General features: G+C 41.3%; 2 long non-coding RNA genes across 5 annotated transcripts; both read left to right on the top strand.

Annotated features, from left to right (window-relative positions):
• The first annotated feature begins 4,597 nt into the window (after positions 1–4,597).
• LOC133482236 (uncharacterized) lies at positions 4,598–23,478 on the top strand. 4 transcript variants are annotated; one of them, XR_009789732.1, is made up of 4 exons: positions 4,598–4,728; positions 21,459–21,567; positions 21,675–21,751; positions 22,534–23,478. It is a non-coding gene; the product is annotated as an uncharacterized LOC133482236 (long non-coding RNA). The 4 variants fall into 4 exon arrangements; XR_009789731.1 differs by having other exon boundaries at positions 21,633–21,751; XR_009789729.1 differs by having other exon boundaries at positions 21,459–21,751; positions 22,534–22,606; positions 22,672–23,478.
• On the top strand, positions 5,023–7,673 carry LOC133482245 (uncharacterized). Its single transcript, XR_009789733.1, has 3 exons — positions 5,023–5,253; positions 6,792–6,878; positions 6,966–7,673. It is a non-coding gene; the product is annotated as an uncharacterized LOC133482245 (long non-coding RNA).
• Positions 23,479–24,460: the final 982 nt, after the last annotated feature.

Here is a 24,460-nt window from a genome sequence, read left to right as displayed (position 1 = left end):
TGAACTGTGGCCCCATTGCATAACCTCAGCCCTCTGCTCCTGGGGGACAAACAGCATACCTGCAGGACAACCCGCGGGTACCTCAGTCTTCTGCCCACCCTCCTTTCCACCAGCCACTGGAGCGCCCCCAACACCTTTGCCTGGGGAACAATCTTGTCCGGGGCGGGGTCCACCAGGGCAGGGCTGAAAATCCTTGACAGAGCATCAGGCTTGACATTGCGGGAACCAGGACGGTAAGTGATGGTGAAATTGAACCGAGTGAGGAACAAGGCCAAACGTGCCTGGCGAGAGTTAAGTCTTCGGGCTGCCCGGATGAAAGAGAGGTTCTTGTGGTCGGTAAATACCTCAAACGGTGCCATTGCGCCCTCCAGGCAGTGTCTCCACTCCTGTAGAGCCAGAACGATGGCGAGCAGTTCCCTATTACCAACGTCATAGTCATGTTCAGCAGGACTGAGGCGACGCGAGAAGAAGGCGCAGGGGTGCACTCTCTGGTCGATAGGGGATTGTTGGGATAGTACGGCCCCCACTCCAGAATCAGAGGCATCCAACTCTACAATAAACGAAGGTTTTGGATCGGGTTGAGTGAGAACAGGAGAACTGGTAAACGAAGGCTGAAGATCAACAAAAGCCGATTCAGCTTCTGGGGTCCAAATAAAAGGTTTCTTTATTGATGTAAGCCTTGTCAAAGTTTCCACCTGACAACTGTAATTCTGGATGAAACGCCCATAGAAATTGGCGAATCCAAGGAACCTTTCACTTCCTTGATGTCTGAGATGGCCAATCGACCACGGTCTGTATCTCGGGTGGATCGGGTCTTAGCTGGCCCCCCTCCACGATGAACCCCAGAAATTGAACAGAACGAGCATGAAATTCACACTTTTCTGCTTTGGCGTACAGACGGTTCTCAAGAAGTCTCTGCAAGACTAGCTGAACATGCTGCCGGTGTTCTTGAGATCTCTGGAAAAAAATTTGTGTCATCCAAGTAAACAAAACCACCATCTTGCCACCTGACACGTACAAGCATATCATGCAGTACGTCAAGTTTTGGAACACAGCGGGGGCATTCGTAAGACTGAACGGCATCACCAAATATTCAAACTGACCCATGGGAGTATTGAAGGCAGTCTTCCACTCATCACCCGTTCTGATTTTCACTAAGTGATAGGCATTACGCAAGTCCAGCTTTGTGAAGGTGGTAGCAGAATGCAACGGATTGAATGCAGACTCCAACAGTGGCAGCGGGTACCTAAATAAGGACGGTGAACGTGGAGCCACAGGAGGAAAACACTAAAGGAAGCTAGGAGAACAAACTCTAACCTACACAAGGAAGAGAAACAAGGACATAAAAACCTACTTACTTACTAGAAAAACAGCAGACGAAAATAGCTACTGGCAGGACGGGATGAACGTTGGAATGCGCAAGAATGTAACAAAGCTGGCAAGGTAATGGCAACAAGCGAAGTACAATTTCTCGGCATTTTCCTCCTGCGTCTCCCATGCTTAAATACACTGCTGATGACAAATCACCAGCAGCTGCATCGCGGGAGACTTCGCCCACTGACCTGCACCCAGGGACTGCAACACAACTGAAAATTCCACACAGGAAACAAGCAAACAAAACAGTATATGGCAAATAGTCTAAGATTCCGTAAAGAAGCTGTCCCTCAGCATGGTGGTCCTACTTTGGATGTAGCTTCCTTCCCCAGGGAAGCAGATGGCAGATTGATTTCAACTCAATCAAAATGCTTACATATTATAGATTTAAAAGATAATAATTGTTTTAGGAGTCAGTAAGGAATCCTTAAATGTATTTTCATTGAGTCGTCGATGCCGGTCCATAGTAACTAACCCGGTACTGTCCTGTCCTGATAGCTGTCCTTACTTATTCACGGCCATGTACTTATGCCGTTAGGCCCAAGGGGGGAAGAAAGGGGAAGGAAAAAAAAAAAAAAAAAAAACATTTTCCAGTGTATGCAATGCCGTCACAGGTTTGTAATCTCACTATCAGAAAGAACAGACAAAGAAAGACACACTCTCTCTCCTATGAGAGTGACCAACTGGGTCATGGGAATGTACATGATTTACAGGCAAAACATCTTTATGTTGATATATTACTTGTGTATAAATGGCCAACCCTGTTAATTGTTATACTTAAAAACATTTAATAAACATACAAGCACTTTAAGTAGACTCATTCTGCAGAATTAAACTGTCTGGTATTAATTTTTTTTCACAATTGTTATTCTGTACCAAGATTGAGCCACTCCTCTGCATACTTGATTATATTATTCATTTAACTATATTGAATTTAAGTTCATTACTGTGGTTGTAGTTTCCACTGCATCAGAAATAATATATTTTTTTTTATTAAATAGAGGAGATTGTGCAGATGTAGCTAATGCTGTGCCCAGTGACTTTAGGTCAGTATTTGTACAAATCTATATAATATATATAGTTCAAACTTTCAGTATAATTAATATCCATACATTCATTCATTCTTCATTTCCTACCGCTTATCCTGTTCAGTGTGGTGGGTGAGCTGGAGGCAGTGGTAAACCCTAGACTGGTCGCCAGTCAATCACATCCTACATATACACAGACAATGAGTCACACACATTCACACCTGTTTATTGTGTCTTCAATGAACCTAACATGTATGTTTTTGGAATGTGGCAGGAAGCTGGAATACCAACACATGAAAACTCCAATAAACCATCTGAGCCAAGATTTGAACCTAGAATCTCTTGACTGTGAGGCAGATGCACTAAACATGCTTCACCGTGCCCCCTCAGTAAATAGAATTATCATTATTATTATTATTTAATGAATGGGCTACTAACGAGGAAAGGCAAGTGCAGTCAGGTTTAACGACACTACTGGATCACTTTCCCAGAACAGGATGAATAAGAGATAAAGACTCAGAAATGTGTTTGTTTCACAAGTGCAAAGGTTGTGTTAACACTGAATCATGACTGGAACATTAAAGGTTGCAGTGATCTAATTCTTCCGTTAGTGTACTGTGAGCTTGCAAGAAAAGTGCTTTATTTGCCCCATCTTGCAAAATCTAAGGAGAAAGTCACTCGATGATGAGTAAGCGCTCAAAGCCATGTAATTACATCCTTTGGCTGTTATGTGGATCAAGGCACCCTTGGGATTATTGTTCTTTCAAATTGGCATGGATCAAACCATATCAAAATGAATTGTTAACACATGCAAGGTGGGGTTTCTGAATGAAAGCAGCAATAACGTTACAGAAGTTCCTGCATAAATGATGTCTACATCCTGGGAGATGCTGCTGAGACGACGTGCCAAAAGAGGAAATGAAGAGGACTATAAACCTGATGAATACATCACACTAGAGCATAGCGCTAGTACAATATTTAGTTACAATTTAAGTAGCCCTCAGCGTCAGCCTCGCGGTTCCAAAGTTTGGGATTCAAATCTCGGCTCCTGCTTTCCTGTGTGGAGTTTACATGTTAGATCAGGGATCAGCAACTGCTGCTCCTCACAATGCCGTGAAACTGGTAATAAAGAGGTGGCTGTCTTTAATCACTTACACACACTGACTTTGGTTAAATGGTAAATGGATTGCACTTATATGGCGCTTTAACTACACCACCATGGTGCCCTATAGCACTTTACACATTCACCCATTCATACACCTACTGCCATGCCAGGCCCAATGGGAGCACTTTGGGGTTCGGTCTTGCCCAAGGACACTTCAACAGTGGACAGTCAGAGCCAGGCTTCCAACCAGCGACCCTTCGGTCACTGGACGACTGGCTCTACCAATTGAGCCACGGCTGCCCATTAAATCATTGCCATTTTAAATAATAAACACTTCGAGCCTAATTAAGGTATTAGTCATTTAAATGACATTTAAGCCTACTGTAATGATTTGGCTCTCCATTAGTAATGCTGCCTATTTTCACGTGATGCTGTTGGTTCTTTATGTTGGGATGACGTGACATTAACTCAAGATCACTAGCTAGCAAGCTAACAACATATCAGTCGTTATCAGTCGAGGAAAAGTTGATAACGAATCTAGTAGGTATGTTTCTAAAAATGTAAAACCACCAGTATATCAAAATACATGATATCATCGGATAGAGATTTGAAACACAAATAAAGTTTGTGAGAATCTCATAAGATTAATGATTTTATGCCACTCAAATGTGTTGCAAAATGGCCCAATTTACTCGTCCATAAATCAGTGTAAATCAAGAGGAAATTTGTGACTGAAACCTTCGAAAAATGACTGAATAGTTGCGACAAAAATGTGACGTTTACACAGCACATTTTTAATGCCGGCGTCCACTCGAGCCTTCTCATTCCTGACCACGGCGAGAGCAAATTAATTGTCAGATTTACATCAAACTTCACACAAAACAATAACAATAACAGTTCATCACGTGAAGGTACCCGTCAATCGTGTTGAAATCCTCTGAACGTGTGATTTTGGACAAAGAAATCGAGGAACATTTTGATCTTTGTAGGAAGTGCAAAGAAGAGCGGAAAGAAAGTATGCGTACATCCCACCTGCGTTTATGAATGCCAAGCCAACTTGTCTCATCTGCAACGAGGTTGCAGTTGGAACGTGAGCCGCGCGCTGCGCGAAGCGGAGGTCCACTGCGGCTACCGGAGACTGCCGGGCTTTGTTATGCTTGGGGGGGAAGAAAGCAGCGCCAGGGGCACCTCTCACCTGATCGATTGCAAACTGACAGACAGGTGAGGTGCGAGCAAAGTGATGATGATGTGTCCGACAGTTCTCAATTGTTGTTAGCACAATTTTTTTTTTTATTGGGCGATTAACGTACATCCCTTACGTAAACAGTTACAACCCACGCAGCCACTGTTTTCTAGACATTACTTCCGCACTGAACGGCTACGACGCACTTCGGTCACGTGGGCAAGTCAGCAAATCAGTGTATTTCTTGCGATCTTCATTTGTCAGAATGTTTGGTTTTTAGTATTCACAGACTAGAAGGTTGCTTAGTATTGAACGGTGGTTATTAAACTGCAGTCTGGGAAGGCGGGTAACACCTGGAGTCCGCATGCCGAATTTCGGGATTTGCTAAATGCAAGAAATTATCATCTTGTATCATTTTTAAAAGTGCATACTCCTCCCTAACTTAGCTTTGGGCTAATTAAAAACTCAGATGTGATTGTGATGTATCACATAAATCTGACATCCATGCATGTGGGTAGTCTTTCTGGCGTTCTCAAGCTCTTCTCTCATGTAACGTTGTACAGGTGAGGCAAAGATGACCACAACTTGGTAGGACATAACTTGTCAAAAGTTCCCAACGTGGTCAAATCGGTGCTTTTTCAATGTGTAAATGGTTCACCATGTCTTTTGTAATTTTCAGCTTAATTGATTCCATGATTGCCTTGCAACTGGCTTGTTTCTCGGCACATGGAAAACAATAATTGCGCTCGTGTTGTCTATTTCTAGTTGCCAGTCTTTTATATTTATATATATATATATATATATATATATATATATATATATAATACTCACTGGAGCAGTTGGAAAAGCCGTTAAATATAGCGATCAACTTCCTAAGTTAGCAACACTTCTTTCTATTCACAGCCATGTTGTTAGTAGAAGAAGTGCACATCAGCCAGTGACGACTGAGTCCAACTTCTTTTATCTTATTTGTGTTATTTGTATTTTATTTGCAATAAACGATTGAACAGTGCTTTTCCAGTTTCGTCTGTCAGCCATGTGGCTTGGCTTGCGACAGTACCCCCACTGAAAAAAAGGCTTTAATTTTATCATAATTTTTGCTTATCAAGGCAAATTCCAGGTGTGCCTGTGTGCAGACACACAATTTGATAGGTTTTGGTTGTACGCCATTTTCAGCTTTTGTGTGTCATACACTTTTAGGAAGAATCCAAAGCAGTTTTTGATAAGTGAGGCCCCGGACCGCCACCAACACATATCAGCAGCAAATTGTGCACCTCTATTAATACTCACCCCTTTATCTGCCTGCCAATGCAATGTTAACAAAACAGGCAAAAAAAGTCAGCTATGGAAAATTGAGGCATCTCGATGTAGGCAATCAAAAATATGACAGACAAAATGTGCGCTGTGTTGCGGCGGAGTAACCTCAGGCTTGAGAACCTAAACACGACACAATTTGAGGTGCTGCTTACTCCAGACTTCATTCAACAGCTCGAAAATGAGTGTGCACAGGAGCAACATCAAAGCAGATGCCTGCAAGCCAAGCATTTTATTTACCTTCCTTTTGATCTGAAGGAGGAAAAAAAGGATTGGCCAGTTCAGAAAAGTGTCACTCAAACGTCACTGTGACCTTCTGTGCATGCTTGCGTTTATGTTTGTTTGTGTGTGTGTGTGTGTGTGTGTGTGTTGCGGGGGTGTTAGTGTTTCTAATTAATAAAGCCTGGTTTTGTTGCTGATCCAAACAGGAGAAATAAAAACATCTTCAAATGGAACAAAAGTACGACTGCAAAAACCTGTGAAGCAAAATATTGTGTTTTTAGTGTTGTTCTGGACAAGCCATTGTTTTGGAGTGTGAATTGTTTTGTGTGGGAAAATACTCGCACAGGTATCAGGATGCTACAAAGTGATCAGCTGCAGGTGCAAATTGTACCACAGGAATTGGCTGTTGTAGAGGATGGAGAAGAGTAAGGAAACTAACTTTTTAGACTACAAAATTGCCTTACAACTCACTGTCAGTGTTATCCCACTAACCTCTGTTGAAAGGTTATTTAAATAGGGTTGGATGCATGTTTGGCCGTTCTATATTTGATATCTTCCCGTATAGATGCTACATCAAGCACCAAGTAATGTCACCCTCAACTTCGCAACAACTTTGTCGAGTGTTTCAGCATACCTCACACAGCTGTTCCAGGTATTGTGATGACTTAGCTTTTGGGTTGAATAGTGTTTGTTATTTCATGAACCCCTTTTAGGACAAATCTCTTTTCTTTATTTGCAGTCTCATCTGTCCTCGATCGTGGCTTATCTCTTTACATATTAGCGCCTCCCACCAGAGATCCTATCGGGGAGATGAGGAGAACAACAGAGGAGTGAGGATGGACGAATGTTTGAAGAAATGAGAAAATATATGATCAACACTGTTACTCTTTATAACACCAATCATGAGTGGTAAAATAGTAGAGTGAAATGTAGTTACATACCAAAGTAAACTATGAATTATATATACTGTTTAATACCAGTTTTGATAACTGCACAACAAAAACAAAACTTGCCCTGCACACAAAATAGTTGCATGTCACATTTTTTTTCTTTAAACCAAGAACTGGCTAGCATTTGCTCCACTTTTTTCTGCTGTGAAAATATGTTAACGTAGTTTTGAAAAAAAAGTCACAAGACTTGAGTAACAAAAAATGCAAAATTAGCTAATGATAACTAAAAAAATATATCCAACTTTTATGTTTTTTCAAGTTAGATGAAGGATTTTTTTGAACATCTGAAGCTTGTGGTTTTTAGGCTGGCACAAGACAACACATTTGCGACAAATCATTCTTGTAGCCTACAAACAATCCTCTTGAAGAAGGCAGAGGGCTGGCAATTATCTTGCACCTCCAAATCTGTTGCCATCGTTATTGCACCGTGGTTCACTTTCCTCTATGTCGCCGCTGTGCTGTTCCTGTTATGAGACCCCCAGATCTTAATCAATGAAGAGCTCAACAATGGTTGACTTTGCCACTCTCTATTTACGGTATGTCGCTCTATACATTGTGTAGGGAATAAAATCCATCCATCCCTTTTCTGCAATGCTTATCCTCACTAGGGTCGTGGGCGTGCTGGAGCCTATCCCAGCTATCTTCGGCAAGAGACGGAGTACACCCTGAACTGATCACCAGCCAATCACAGGGCACATATAAACAAACAACCATTCACACTCACATTCACACCTATGGGGAATTTAGAGTATTCTATTAACCTACCATGCATGCTTTTGGGATGTGGGAGAAAACAGGAGTACCGGAGAAAACCCACGAAGGCACAGGGAGAAAACTCCACACAGGCAGGGCCAAGATTTGAATCCCGGTCCTCAGAACTGTGAGCAGATGTGCTAACCAGTCGCGCACCGTGCCGCCAGGGAATAAAATAAATCGCAAAGTAGCGTTCCCCAGAGCAGCTTTTAAAAAACATCAAATTTATTTATTTATTTTTTTGTCAAATGTGTTTTATTGAAAGGATTGAACAGCATGGAATAGCAAGTCACAATTTACATTTTCATTTAGAAAAAATGAAATTTCCAACAATAATAAGCAAATAAACATAGCGCACCCCTTAATAAGCCCTTCCATGCCCTCCCTACCTCCCTTCTGCTCGAGTGTGGTCTATAGTGGATGAAGTAGCCATGGAGTATAGCTACAACGGTGAGAAGTCATCAACAAAACAAGTAACTGCTGTAGGTTGTTTCACAGGTAGCGGACGAGGGGCGACCAACCCTTGTCAAATTGCTCTTCGCAGCGCCTCAGAGCAAACCTTATCTTTTCGAGATGGAGAGTGTCAGTCATTTCACTAAGCCATAATTTAAAGGTGGGGACCTCCTTCTCCTTCCAGAACAGCAATATAAGTTTCTTGGCTGTAATCAAGCCATAGGAAATATATTTATTTTGTGTTCTTTCTAAAGTAGATATGGCATTCTGAGATATTAAGCACAATTAAGGTAGGATCAGGTTCCAGGTGAACGTTTAGAACATCATGTTGGCTTGGGAATCTTGGGACAGAGGGCGAAGCTATGAGAGAGATTGGCCTCTGTTAAGCTGCATTTGTCACTGTGGGGATATATCTGGAAGTATCTTGTGAAGTTTTGATTTTCAGTAGTGGAGACTGTGAATCACACGAAATTGGATGAGACAATGCCTTGAGTCAATTGAGCAAACAATGACCTCTTTCAGGCTATCCTCCCAGATCTTGTCAGGGTTCCGTATCCCCAGTTCGTCTTCCCATGCTGCTTTAATTACAGTCATAGAAGGAGGATTAATAGATAGCAAGCATTCGTAAAGTTGCGACACCTTTCTTTGAGAACCAGTAAATTGGAGAAGGCACCTATCTAAAACTGAGGGGGAAGCCCTTTCAAAAGAGGGCATGTGGGTGCGCACATAGTTTCTAATTTGTAGAAACCTAAAAAAATTACTCCTGGGGAGGTTATATGCTTCCTCTAGCTCAGCAAAAGAAGCAAAGTTGCCATTCAGATATAGGTACCACATCGTGTAAATACCTAGCTCTCTCCATTTCATGAAGCTATTATCAAGTTGAGATGGTTAAAAGGAGGGGTTGGAAGAAGGAAGGAGATCGAGATGGTTCCGAAGTACGTTTTAATTTGCTTCCAAATCCGTACCATGCTATTTATGACAGCGCTTCCACCAGATACAGAACTATCTAAACTGACTGGGGACAGGATCACAGCACCCAAGCAATATGGACGACATTGCGCCCTCTCCAGTTGAAGCCAATGGGGTGCTTCAGCAGAGTCATTTAGCAAAATTGAAATTACTTTAAAGGACCAATAATATAGACATAAGTCAGGGAGACCAAGCCCGCCAACACGTTTCGGTTTACAAAGGTGGTCTTTCATAATTCTATGACCCTTAAAGTCCCAGATAAAAGGGAGGATAACAGAATCCAATGTTTTAAAGAAGGACTTAGGCAAGAACACAGGGAGGCATTGGAAGAGGTACGGCAATTCCGGGAGCAAAATCATTTTATTCGGATTAATTCTGCCAATCAATGAAATAGGGAGCAATCTCCAAAACTGGATATTTGCCTGCAATTTGGCTACTAAAGGGGTGTAGTTTGCCTTGAAGAGGGATGAAAATTCCTTGGTAATATGAATCCCTAGATAAGAGAATGATTGAATGGAAATTGTGAATGGTAAATGTTGTATCAGGGATAGGTTCTTTAATCCCATAGGCATCAATTCAATTTTGGTCCAGTTAATCCTGTAACCAGAGCACGTTCCAAACAGATTTATTTTCTCAAGAGTCACAGGAAGACTAATTTGGGGTCTGGTTATAAATAACTACATCGTCCGCGTATAGACAAATTTTAATCGGTTTTGCCCGACGTATTAAAGCCATAGATATTAGGATCGGTATGAATGGATTCGGCAAGGGGCTCTATAGCCAAAGCAAAGAGAACTGGTGAAGGGGGACATCCTTGTCTTGTGGCCCGAAACAGGCTAAAAGGAGAGGACAATAATCCATTAGTCAGTATTCTAGCCTGGAGACTTCTATACAATAGTCTGATCCAGGCACTGAATGTATCCCTCAAGTTAAATTTGTCCAACACCACAAATAGGTATGACCATTCAACTTGGTCGAATGCCTTTTCGGCATCAAGGGAGATGACAAGAAGATCATTCAGGTTAGACTGGGTATGATACATTATGTTAAAGAGGCATCTAAGATTGGAGGCAGAATTTCTACTGGGCACAAATCCGGACTGATCCGGATGGATCAGTGTGCCAATGTACTAATTAAGTCTAATTGCCAAAGGTTTAGCCAGTATTTTTTTATCCACATTAAGGAGGGAGATAGGTCTGTACCCACCAACCTCTTGTGAAATGACAGCTTCATTAAGAGTTTGCGGCAGAGAACCCTTTTCAAGGGTACATGAATACATTTTAAGCATGTATGGCGCCAGTGTGTCAACAAATGTTTTATATAGCTCAGAAGGGATCCCGTCCGGGCCAGGGGTTTTACCATCTTTCAAGTTTTTAATCACGACCTTCACTTCCTGAAGAGTAACGTTTTTGTTTAAGGAGGTACAGTCTTCCTGTGAAAGGGCAGGAAGATCAATACTGTCCAAAAAGTTTTCCATATCACGGGGCCTTGCGTTTGTTCTCGAGGAATAGAGTGATTCATAGAAACCTTTAAAGCGTTCATTAATATCCGAGGTGAGAGGAACTCAGTGTTCAGACTTCATTTTATGAATTGTTCGATCATTCTCCAGCTTGCGCAGTTGTCTGGCCATTTGGTTTGTCACCAAATTCGAAGTACCTCTGCTTCAAGTAAAGAAATGATTTCGAAACCTTGGCGGAAACAATATGATTATACTTAAGCCTCAACTCCAAAATGTGTTTATATTTATTATTGCATCCTGTTTATTGAGGTGATGAATCTATTCTTCTAATTCTTTAAGCCTAGCTTTATTATTTTTATTTCTATGCCCCTGATAGGAAATAATGCAACCCCTCAAATAAGCTTTTAGAGTCTCCCAAAGAAAACCTGGGGAGGTTTCAGGGGTGTTGTTGGTTTAAAAAAAAAAAACAGGTCAGAACCTGGATATACAGTAGCAAACAATATGTATGACATGAGCAAAATGCATGATCAATCTGAACAGGGAAACTACATGGATAGACACATTCATAAAATACACATAAAATCCCCCAATATCTGGCCGATGCTAGAACAAAGTACACGGCGCGACTCCATAACTAAAGAAAGGTAAAAAGTATTTAAAGAAAACAAAAAAAATAACAGACACAATATCAGAAGTATAGGTATACAGAGGAGATTCTTTATAGTCTAAGCTTTGAGCTAATATCCACATTCAAGTAAATACGCAGCAAAAGTAAAAGTAATCACACAGTCGGTTGGAATTTTGAGAAACAAGAGATGCGAGTCTATTCCTATATAGGAATGGTACAACAGGAGGGCCTGTTGAAAAGGTCCATGTTATAAGTAATTAAAGTTACCTTATTAAGGGAAGGTAAATAGATAAATAAATAAAACAAATGAAATTAATTGACCAAAAATTACTTGGAAATTTTTTTCAAAATTAAAAAACCTGCAGGCTCCTATAAGTGAATGCCTACAGGCAAGTTGAAAATCAACGGGCGTTTAAAAATAAATAAATAAATAAAAGAAACAGCATGAACCTCCATTCAAGTAAGTTCAGTATGTGCCTCGTGTGGTGCAAAACACAAAACAAGAACCACCAGATAATCTAATTAACATGAACCGAATAACTAGTCCTCTGGCAACACATAACACAACCTGCCCAGCCACAGCACAAGCTGTTAAGTTGTTTAAACTCCCAAGTATATTGATTATGTAGCATGTTAAATGGGCAAGGAACAATCATTGTTCAGAAATATTCGCATCAGCATTTTGTCCCTGTCCAGGTGATTCTCATACCGACCGTCAATCTGTGGGGGCTGCTGCGCAAACTCCGTTGCCTTGTCCGCATCTGTGAAGAAATGTTCCTTGCCGTTGACAGTGACCCGTACGTAACCTGGCAGGGTACTGCAGACTAAATATCACAATGTCACTTTGGGGAAGGGCCATTACCAGTGCAAGAGTGTATTTTTGTATAACAGTATGGCAAACATTAGTGTCTTTTGGCCGATGATCACTCACTACCTCCATTTAGCAGATACCATTTCAGAGTCATATCATCAAAAATAGCTCAGACTGAAAGCTCTCCACATTCTCACACCATGGTGAAGTATCTGTGATGTATTTCGCTTTGACAGTACTCTTCTTGTTTGGCATTGGCAATGGGAATGGAGAGCTTGTTTTTCCCGGCAGAGCCAAATGATGGCTGATGGCTCATTCAAGTGCAAAATGCCCTCGCTAAGCTAAGCTGATCATTACGTGGCCCTGAGTGCTCTTTTCACTGCTAAAGCGGGGGCCCTAGAAAAAGAGGGATTCTAAATGGTAGACACAAATGGTGACCCTGTTCAAATTCGGATGCCAACATGCAGGTCTGTCACTTTTTGCACACAGGCTAAAACACAGGTTGTGAAGATTGTTATTAATAATGACATTTAAAAAGTGCAGTCTTTTTAGCAAATGTAATTTTCCACATGAATGTTCTGTCAAGATGTACTCTTGCTGCTTTCATAGTTCAAAGGTTTTTACTTGATAAATCTGCAGGCACGGTGGACAACTGGTTAGCACATCTGTCTCACAGTTCTGAGATCCCGGGTTCAACTCCAGCCTTGCCTGTTTTAGAGTTTGCATGTTCTCCCCATGCCTGCGTGGGTTTTCTCCTGGTACTCCGGTTTCCTCCCACATCCCAAAAACATGCGTGGTAGGTTGATTGAAGACTCTAAATTGCCCGTAGGTGTGGATGTGAGCGCAAATAGTTGTTTGTTTCTATGCGCCCTGCAATTAGCTGACGACCAGTTCAGGGTGTACCCCACCTCTCACCCGAAGTCAGTTGAGATAGGCGGCAGCACACCCGTGACCCTAGTGAGGATAAGAAAATGGATTCAGAAAATGGATGGATGAATATCTGAGATTATCCCAGAAAGATAATAAGCAATCTAAGCTTTGTTTGGAGAGATATGCTAACATGCTAATGTTTAGACACTCTTTTAGTATGCTCTGTCTTTATATGTACAGTCAGGGCTTGACAAATGTATGCTTTTGACCACCTGTCATAAACATGAGACGAGACCATCCAGCACCATGGATGGTTTTAACACAGACTCAATTTCCGCGAGCTCTTGACATTTGAAAATTTTGACCAGGAATGTAGAATTTTAAACTGAATCTGATTAAACCCAAATTGAAGAAGTCAAAAATTAATCAAGCACAACATTCAACCACAAAATAATGCTTTCTGCTCAGGAATTAATGTAAATAACTATATTACTATTCCTAACTATCTTACATAGGGTATTGGTCTAATAACTGTGTTAAGCAGTGTACATTTTCAGTCATGTTTCAAAGGTACTTATGAGAACCATGACGTTCAGGCACAAAAAATACATCCCGTGCACAGCATTTAAATAAACTATGAACATGAAATTAAATCTGAACAACACACGCTTCTAAGGTCATTTGACATGTGTTATGCACTATAATTACTAACACGAATCCTCTTTTTTTATTGACAAAAACAATTATCTCAGTTTTGTTGTGGTTTAGTTGAAGAAACGTTTGGCACATCCAGTTATTTATCTGTTTTAGACAGTTACACAACACCTCAATTGAACTGTAGTCATCTGGAGACACTGCTAGATGTAACTGTGTGTCATCTGCATAGCCAAGGGTAGCATATACAGGCTGAACAGGAGGGGTCCAAGAACTGACCCTTGAGGGACCCCATAGGTCATTGCCATTTGATGAGATTGAACACTTCCAATTGTTACAAAATAACTCATTTCCTCCAGGTAAGACCTGCACCATTTAAGGACTGTTCCATTTAGTCCTATCCACGTTTCCAACCTGTTCAGCAGTATATTATGATCAACCGTATCAAAATGTAAGGAAGTACGGGATCTTAATAGGGACATTATCGCCACTGTCATGCATGAGACGGAGTGCCTGAGACCAGATATTTTGTTATGCCAACCCAATTGGCACTTGTTGTTTGGGTCTTACGTGGCTTAACGAGCACAACCCGGATATTAACTGGTACATCCCCAAAATTACTAATTGGAGCTTGTTTCGTCACTCGCGCTGCTTGCAATCAGTACCTACGTCTGTTCCCGTTTCACCCGAATTGGAATCTATAAATTTGAACTCGGTACCATTGGAGTACCATGATCTCAAGCAGGTCTTTAGTAAAGATCAAGCCCAATCCCTGCCACCGCATCGTCCTTATGACTGCGGAGTTGATTTAATTTTCAGTGCGCCATTGCCCAACGCTAAATTGTACCAAGTGTCTAAACCTGAACAGGAAGCTCTTACAGAATATATTTCGTCCACACTAACCACTAGTCATCAGCATCCCTCGTCTTGGTCCTTCCACCTCCCCTGGGTGGAATATGCTCACAATTCTCTCGTCAGCTCGGCCACAGTTATGTTGCCCTTGTCTGCTTATGGCTACCAGCCTCCTGTGTTCCCATCTCAGGAATTAGACATCTCCATTCCCTCTGTTCACCATCCCCTTCAGCGGGCCCATCGTGTCTGGCGAAACACGCATGCCGCGCTCTCCAGGACAGCGGCACGCAACCATCAGTTGGCGGGCCATCACAGGATTCCTGGTCCCTGGTATTGCACAGGTCAAAAGGTGTGGCTCTCTACCAAAGACTTGAAAGTTGCATGAGCTACTAAAAAGCTAGGTCCACGCTTCATTGGGCCTTTTGAGGTGAAGGTTAGCGTGAATCCTGCTGCCATGTGGTGCAAGCTCCCGCCTTCTCTCTGGATCCATCCTGTTTTTCATGTGTCGTTACTGAAGTCAGTTTCTTGCAGCCCCACTGAGTCCTCCAGAGGTGCCATGTCCACCTCCACGCCTGATCAACAGTGAGCCGGTTTTCGCCCTGAGGTCGATTTTGGACTCCAGAAGGAGGGACAGTTGGGTACAGTATCTGGTCAACTCAGTGGGCGGAGTCTCCCACAATGCAGCTGCTGATTATTTGTCATCACCAGTGCATTTAAGTATGGGAGAGGCAGGAAAAAAACACAGAGAAATTGTACATTGCTTTTTGCCATTGCTTTACCATTTTTGTTACACTCGCACATTCCTACTCTCATTCCATCCTGCCAGTAATTATTTTCGTCAGCCGTTTGCTCGTAAGTACTACTGTGTCTTTCTGTTCTTGTTCCTCTGCCTTGTGAAGGTAAGAGTTTATTTTTCTCGTTACTTTTAGTGCTTTCCTCCTGTGGCTCTGTCCACCTTCCTTATTTAGTACCTGTTGGTGAGATGGTTTTCACGTTGACCTTGTGTCATGTCACTTTCTGTTTGTAGTCGTTTTCTCACATTAGTGTGCTCCTTTTGATGAATAGAATCTCTAAAACTGCATCTTCTTTTGTGTTGCTTTGGGTTCCAAATATTTGCGTGTTTGACCACTCTGTAACAAGATCTGACGTTAAGCCTTTTTGAGTGGTGGCCCTGTCGGGCTGCCATGAGCCAGGTTGTGGTGGCCTTGTCAGAACTTGTACTAACTAATGTTAAGCTTTAGTGATTATTTCATATTTAGGGTCCTTATACTGTATTATTTAAGCCCCTTGAAGACATTACTAGTGCATTGCATTCATGGCAATGACTCTCTACTAACCTCACTAAAATCAAGGTATTGCAATTGCACAAATTAATAATTACGCATTTATGAGCTTTAATGAGCACTGACATTCCAGCAATGCTTTATCTTGCGTCTTGATGTTGCGCACACTGTATGTATAATTAGGGGTGCTCCGATTAGGGTTTTATTCGCTTCGATTTCGGTTCCGGTAATCCGTGAGTGACAGTCGCTGATCACTGCCGATACAATCTTATAGATTAGCTGTAATTTTTTTCAGTTTATTTATGGTGAGTGCTATTGGTATGTGATCTGATATGTTTGTTTGGGTTTGCTTCGCAGCTTTTGCCCGCCTGCGCAGTGTGACATGGGGGGGGGGATGCTACACTACGGCTGGGGGATTATGAACAAAATAATCACGATTATTTTGATTGATATTGGAATCATGATTAATAAACATGATTTTTCATTTATTTCAAAACTTTGTATTTATTTAACTGCCAAAACTTAACTTTAAATCTAACTTAAAAGACCAACCAAAAAATAAATTAGTAACAACTAAAATAGCAATATATTAAAATACAACCCCAATTCCAATGAAGTTGGGACGTTGTATTAAACATAAATAAAAACAGAATACAATGATTTGCAAATCATGTTCAACCTATATTTAATTGAATACACTACAAAGATAAGATACTTAATGTTCAAACTGATTAACTTTATTGTTTTTAGCAAATAATCATTAACTTAGAATTTTATGGCTGCAACACGTTCCCAAAAAGCTGGGACAAGTGGCAAAAAAGACTGAGAAAGTTGAGGAATGCTCATCAAACACCTGTTTGGAACATCCCACAGGTGAACAGGCTAATTGGGAACAGGTGGGTGCCATGATTGGGTATAAAAGGAGCTTCCCTGAATTGCTCAGTCATTCACAAGCAAAGCTGGGATGAGATTCACCTCTTTGTGAACAAATGCGTGAGAAAAATAGTCGAACAGTTTAAGGACAATGTTCCTCGACGTACAATTGCAAGGAATTTAGGGATTTCATCATCTACGGTCCATATCATCATCAAAAGGTTCAGAGAATCTGGAGAAATCACTGCATGTAAGCGGCAAGGTCGAAAACCAACATTGAATGCCCGTGACCTTCGATCCCTCAGGCGGCACTGCATCAAAAACCGACATCAATGTGTAAAGGATATCACCACATGGGCTCAGAAACACTTCAGAAAACCAATGTCAGTAAATACATTTCGGCGCTACATCCATAAGTGCAACTTGAAACTCTACTATGCAGAGCAAAAGCCATTTATCAACGACACCCAGAAACGCCGCCGGCTTCTCTGGGCCCGAGCTCATCTAAGATGGACTGATGCAAAGTGGAAAAGTGTTCTTCGGTCCGACGAGTCCACATTTCAAATTGTTTTTGGAAATTATGGACGTCGTGTCCTCCGGGCCAAAGAGGAAAAGAACGATCTGGACTGTTATGGATGCAAAGTTCAAAAGCCAGCATCTGTGATGGAATGGGCCTGTGCTAGTGCCAATGGCATGGGTAACTAACACATCTGTGAAGGCACCGTTAATGCTGAAAGGTACATACAGGTTTTGGAGAAACATATGCTGCCATCCAAGCAACGTCTTTTTCATGGACGCCCCTGCTTATTTCAGCAAGACAATGCCAAACCACATTCTGCACGTGTTACAACAGCGTGGCTTCGTAGTAAAAGAGTGCGGGTACTAGACTGGCCTGCCTGCAGTCCAGACCTGTCTCCCATTGAAAATGTGTGGCGCATTATGAAGCGTAAAATACGACAACAGAGACCCCGGACTGTTGAACAGCTGTAGCTCTACATCAAGCAAGAATGGGAAATAATTCCACCTACAAAGCTTCAACAATTAGTGTACTCAGTTCCCAAACGTTTATTGAATGTTGTTAAAAGAAAAGGTGATGTAACACAGTGGTAAACATGACCCTGTCCCAGCTCTTTTGGAACGTGCTGCAGCCATAAAATTCAAAGTTAATGATTATTTGCTAAAAACAATAAGGTTAATCAGTTTGAACATTAAATATCTTGTATTTGTAGTATATTCAATATAGGTTGAACATTATTTGCAAATCATTGTATTCTGTTTTTATTTTTGTTTAACACAACGTCCCAACTTCATTGGAATTGGGGTTGTAATAGAAAAAAAAAATACATTAATGGCTTTAAACATGCCAATACTTTTAGCCATGATTGTATTGTCATTGTCTATTACAGCCTAAACATTTATTATTCTTGCACTTAGCAAATGGAAATAATTTTGGTAATCCTAATTGAACGGGAAAAGTTTAGTCTGATTTGATGTCACAGTCAGGAAAAGTGTGTGTTTTTATACAGTTAATGACTGTTCCTGCTGTGTGCGCCTTCGTCTCTTAGCCCCAGTTTGGTGCGATGCATGCATAGAGCTATTCGTTTACTGTACGCTGAAAAAGAGTAGAAGAAGAAAGTCATGATATAATATTAATAAACTCGTTTTTCACAGATTAGGAAGAATATATGCCCATGAGTATTGTTATATTACCTGTCTGTACGTGGTAGTATAACATTTGTGTGTGAATATTTGTTATTTGAAGGTAAAGCCCTCCCGTGACCAAATGCGAATATTAGCCAACTCGTCAATCGGGTTTTCCATTGACTCTTAGCATTAAACTGACAATTTAACGTCTGCCTCACAGTTCTGAGGACCATGTTCAATCCCCGGCCCAGCCTGTGTGGAATTTGCATGTTTTCCCCGTGCCAGCGTGGGTTTTCTCCGGGCACTCCGGTTTCCTCCCACATCCAAAAACATGCGTGGTAGGCTGATTGAAGACTCTAAATTGCCCATATGTGTGAATGTGAGTGCAAATGGTTGTTTGTTTAAATCTGCCCTGCGATTGGCTGGCAACCAGTTCAGGGTGTACCCCGCCTCCTGCCCGTTGATATCTGGGATAGGCTCCAGCACTCCCGCGACCCTAGTGAGGATAAGCGGCTCAGAAAATGGATGGATGGATGGATGTATATTCATTAAAAAACATTTCTTGCAGGCATTAAAGGAGTTTTTTTTCACACCACATTGGGTTGCAACCTGATAAAGTGCTTGGACAATTCAAAGTTCATTAGCTTTTTTTTTTTTTTTTTTAAGTTTTGCTTTGTTTTAGTTTTTCCTCCCATCACTTTCGTGCCTTGGGGCCATTCATGTTAACAGAGTCATCAAAGGAATCAGAGTGTAGTGAGGCAGTAAAGAGCCATAGCTGTAGAATCTGCTTTTGAACGACTGCAAAGTCCTGTGCAATGTGTACAGTATGGTCGTCTAATCATACTCCTGTGATTAGTTACGAGAACAGTCCTTGTCTGGCTTAGCCTTTGCACCTATAATAGATTTGTTGCCACAGTAGCAGATGAGGGTCTCACAATGGCCTGTTTAAGACTATTTTCAGGACAATTGGGCTCTTGTGGCATGGCAATACACCTGATTGCGGTTGCTGTAACAACACAAAATCCTATTATGTCAAATGGTCAGGCCGCGACACAGCCACCCACATGATTACACACACACATGCACGCACGCACCCACAGACACACACACACATTGACACGCATGCACACACACACACACACACATGCACACACACGCATGCACACTCACACACACGCATGCACGCACACGCACACACATTGACACGCATGCATACACAGTCACACGCAGACACACACACACACACACAGACACACACGCACACACACACACACACTCGTACACATTAGACTTGAGGGTGGCCATTAGGATCCTATATGTCAGTGCAGCATAGTGAATTAATGGCATGGGAACTCCTCACTGCCGTCAACACCATTCCTCATATTGGAAATCCATGTTTCATGTTAATACCATTTTTCTCCAGTCTAACAGACCAGAAAATGTCTCATCAATTATACTCGAAATAAACCATCATCCATACCCCCACCAGAGTTATTGAGTCATGGTCCGTCAGCATTGTTATATAATTTTAAAGCAGCGATATCTACTTTATGGTTGTCGGTTGTGGTCTTTCCATTTGACCAAGTCCTGTGTTGGCCCTGAATTGTAATCAGTTTGAGGCGTAATGGTGGCAAAGCAATGTAATGAAGGAATCAGCGACAAGCGCAGCACCTGTGTGCCATTTCTCATCATTGCTTTCTGGCACCAGTGTCAGCTTTGGAGTTTCATGGTCACCCGGCTGAATTGCTCAACCCGAGCCTGGATTTGAATTAGCAAGGAAATGACCGTATTTGTTATGTGTGGCAAAAGGCAGCCATGGCGGACCAAATCGAAAGAGGAATGGGCCTGACGTCAGGAACGCACACAGTGCCTCAACATTAATTCATCTCGGATCGTTTTTAATCAATAGCACCGGGGGATGTTCTGAAACGTGGCGTGCAATACATCATACAGTGTAACTCAATATGACTTTTGGAACAGTAACTAATGTTTCTATGCTACATCAATTGTTACATTTTCAACCGTACCTACTTAATTATTCAACTAGACCTCTATAGCAGTGTTTCCCAACCTTTATTGAGCAAAGGCACATGTTTTGTATTACAAAAATTTCCCAGCACACCACCAAAGAAAATGTCGCAAAAAGTACTGTATGTACACTTCTCCCAAAAAGTTAAGGATATAATCTTTGAATGAACGTTCTCTAACAAGGAGCTGAACAGCAAAATTCACAGCCCTCCCTGAGTGTGCTTTAAGCTGTTTATTGACACCCCAGTTGGAGTTTACTGTAAAACTAAACACACAACATAAATATTTACACACATTGTATATTTGATTACAAGACACATCATTAAGAAATCGCCAGCTTAATGCTAACAATGGAAAACCCTATTGACAGGCTAGCTAACATTAGCATTAGATAACGGGACGGATTTACCTTCAAATAACAAATATTCACACACAAACACCAGAGCAACACATAACAATATTCACTTCCTAATCTGTGTAAAAACGAGTTTAATAAAGTTTTGTTGCGACTTTCTTCTTCTACTCTTTTGTAGCTTGCTGTAAATATGCCGCTCCCTGCATGTATTGCACTACACTGCCCCTGAGCGGCCAAGGGGTGTATAGCAGGGACAGCAGCTACAGTTATAAAAAGACAAACGCTTTCCCCCAAGTGACTGTCTGACATGAAATCAGACTAAAATTAGATGTTTGGGAACAAAGGGGAGCGAGAGAAGGTACAGTATAAGACAAAGAAATGTTATTTTTTATAGACCAAATTGTTGTCCGCGGATTGACAATGAGGGAAGCAGGACTTTGAGTGCACCCCAACCTAAATATATTTACTGTGTCCACCACAGTCCGAACATTCAGAGAGGAAAACAGGCAATTGGTATTTTCATGACGTACGTTTACAGTGTGACTCTATACAATGCTGTAAAAAGGTGTTTCATTACATCAATTTTCCAATATATCTGTAAACCTAGTACTGCATGTATATTTTTGTAACTGAATGTTCTCTTTTTGTAGAATTGCAAGACTGCGGCATCAGGGGGAAGAGACCCTCACTGTTGACATGATCCATCAGAACAATGCAATCAAACTGCATGAAGTACAGAAGAAAATCATTCAAGACAATGTGAGTTTCGAAGGCTTCACCCGTGTCACCCTTCCCATCATTGAGCATGTCCTCAAACGCAACAGAATATGGATGACACAACTGTACACAGTGCCATTTGAATACAGAATATGGATGACACAACTGTACACAGTGCCATTTGAATGCAATTCAAAGAGGGACAAGAAGCAAAGATTGCAGTAGGGTAAGTAAGGTGCTTTATACTGCCGTCTACTCTATATAGTATTAGTGTGTATTTCTGTACCACATACAAAACTACTATATGTATTTCTCCATATAGAGAACTGGATTCCTTAGAATGACCACATGACTATATTTTATAATCTTTCATATAATTTAAACTGTCTTCAATCTGATCAAAAAGAGGAGGAGAGTTGGGCACGTGATTGGCCAAGTCCCTGGCCAGTTTGGTAGCAATGTAACGTTATATGCTGCCATCAACAATCTTTGGGGCCGTACAACACGCAACATCTCCTGACAAATTTTTGGGTGATCTTCAAGATATTGTGTTAGGGCGTGAGCAGCAGAATTATTAACAGGCAGAGTATCCTGTTTATGTCATTGTGTGGGATATCGAGTGGTTCAATATTAATCAAGAATTCCTCAATTTTGGCCTTCCACCATACTCCCCGAATAGAAGATACTGTCAGGAGTCAATTAATACAATTTCATGGAACAAATATTATATTACTAATTTACATTGTAAATGTAAGTCAGTGCCTCTGATTGTGTTTTAAGATAGTAGAGGAGACCATGTTGTCCCTGACAGTCAACAACTTCAGTCAACTCAAGAGTATGCGATACCAACATTGCAGCAGGATACTGTATGTGCTGTGTAAAAGTATCACTTCTCTACGACTTCAGCGCAGTCGCAGTGGATGAGCAAAATGCAGTTGATTAAGTCTACATTTCCTCAGTGTTCGGCTCAGGCGACACAGCCCCACTTAGTCAAGTTTATAATTACAGTTTACAACACGTGGGTGGCTGAGAAGACTGTGATTGCAGCCCATGAAAAGGAGAACAAGGGGATAGGCGGCGGGTGAGTAGAGGCATGAAGATGGCACAGGATATACTGTACTCTCACAAAGTATCTGTTAAATCCAGGAGAATGATTTCTTTCCTGTCCATGATGTTCAAAGAGATACCGCATTATGACAAGACTGACGACACCAGAAGGAAATGAACAACATGCATAATAAAGCAAAAGCTTTCAAAATCAGATTTTGTTTCATTCCGAGGATCTGGCCTCATCATTTGTTCACTCCACAGATGTAAACAGTTGCTGCGCTTTCATCTTTTCAATTGGTTGCTGCTTATTTAATGACTGGCTGACTTCCTCGAAGGAAGCACTTTGCTTAAGGCATGGTAGCGCGAGCACAAGCATGAGCACAGCACACAGACAGCCGACATCCTCCTTGTGTCCCTGCAAGTTTGGACTTCATGCTCGTGTGCATCTGAGTTGTTTCAATTATTAACGCTACATGCACAAGCATATGCAATACCGATGTCTTGTAAATGGGCCTCACTTGTGACGCATGTGTAAACCCTCTCGCTACATTGCTCAGCAAATTTATTAGTCCACCTGTTTTAAAGAGATGAGATTATCCAGCATCCTTAGGTGCGGTAGTTGAGACTCTTTCAATTTCTTTGCAGAATCTATCCATCTTAATTGAACACTTCATTAGGTATACCTGCTCAGTATAATGAGACCTAATCCAAAAGACGCCTTACAAATTCTGATTTTACAAAAAAAAGTTGAGTTTTGATTGATGCTTTTAGAAGGGTATTATTTTGTAGGTTTATATGATAATTGTATATTATATAGCGATTTAACAATAGATAGGTTGATTGTGCGACTGCGTGCCCAAGGTTGTTTTTTATTTCTGCAATTAATCTTTACAATCCTATCAATAAAACATTCAAGCATTAAAATATGAAGGACTAGTTCTCATTCCTGGGATGTCTAATCATTGTGGCATTTGAGTCTCAAGCTCTCGAGTGACATTCAGAGCCACTTGGCAAAGGTCTAAGCTTGAAATATTACTTTGAGCCATTATTTGATGCAACTCAACTTTAATAAAGACACTTTTTTTATTATGAATTTTTTCAGACTTAAGTGAATATAAAGCACATATACCGTCAACAGACTCTACATTAGGTATGCATGCACTTCATTAACAGAATTAAAGAGCTGTCACTAAATTCTACAGCCTCAAGACCACAGGTGTCAAACTCAAGGCCCGGGGGCCAAATCTGGCCCACCAAGTCATTTCATGTGGCCCATGAAAGCAAATCATCTGTGTCAACTTCCATGATTATTGCTAAAATTCTCATAAAATAACAACAATAAATAGTAGTTTATTTTAAAAAAACAAACTTCTCTCGTAATGACCTTGTTACCTACCTTATTTGTGACCATAATGAGCATTTCATGAGCAGAGCTGAAGGTGGCGGAAATTAAGATGTTGAGGTTCGCTCTAGGAGTGACCAGGTTGGATGAAATTAGAAATGAGCTCATCAGAGGGACAGCCAAGGTTAGATGTTTTGGAGACAAAGTTAGAGAGAGCAGACTTCGATGGTTTGGACACCTCCAGAGGAGAGATAGTGAGTATATTGGTAGAAGGGTGATGAGGATGGAGCTGCCAGCCAAGAGAGCTAGAGGAAGACCAAAGAGAAGGTTGATGGATGTCGTGAGGGAAGACATGAGGGCAGTTGGTATTAAAGAGGAGGAAGTAGGAGATAGGCTTACATGGAAAAGGATGGCACGCTGTGGCGACCCCTAACGGGTTGCTCGCTTTTTTTTTCTGAGCAATTCAGCTGGCCCTCGACAACGTCAGCACGTCTTTGGCAATCAGCACACATGAATATATTTAGGGTCTTATTTTCTTTTTTT

This window comes from Phyllopteryx taeniolatus, chromosome 1 (assembly GCF_024500385.1).
Source record: "Phyllopteryx taeniolatus isolate TA_2022b chromosome 1, UOR_Ptae_1.2, whole genome shotgun sequence".
Classification (NCBI taxonomy): Eukaryota; Metazoa; Chordata; class Actinopteri; order Syngnathiformes; family Syngnathidae; genus Phyllopteryx; species Phyllopteryx taeniolatus.
The sequence above is the reverse complement of the archived record's forward strand: the minus strand, read 5'-3'. Positions and strand labels throughout refer to the sequence as shown.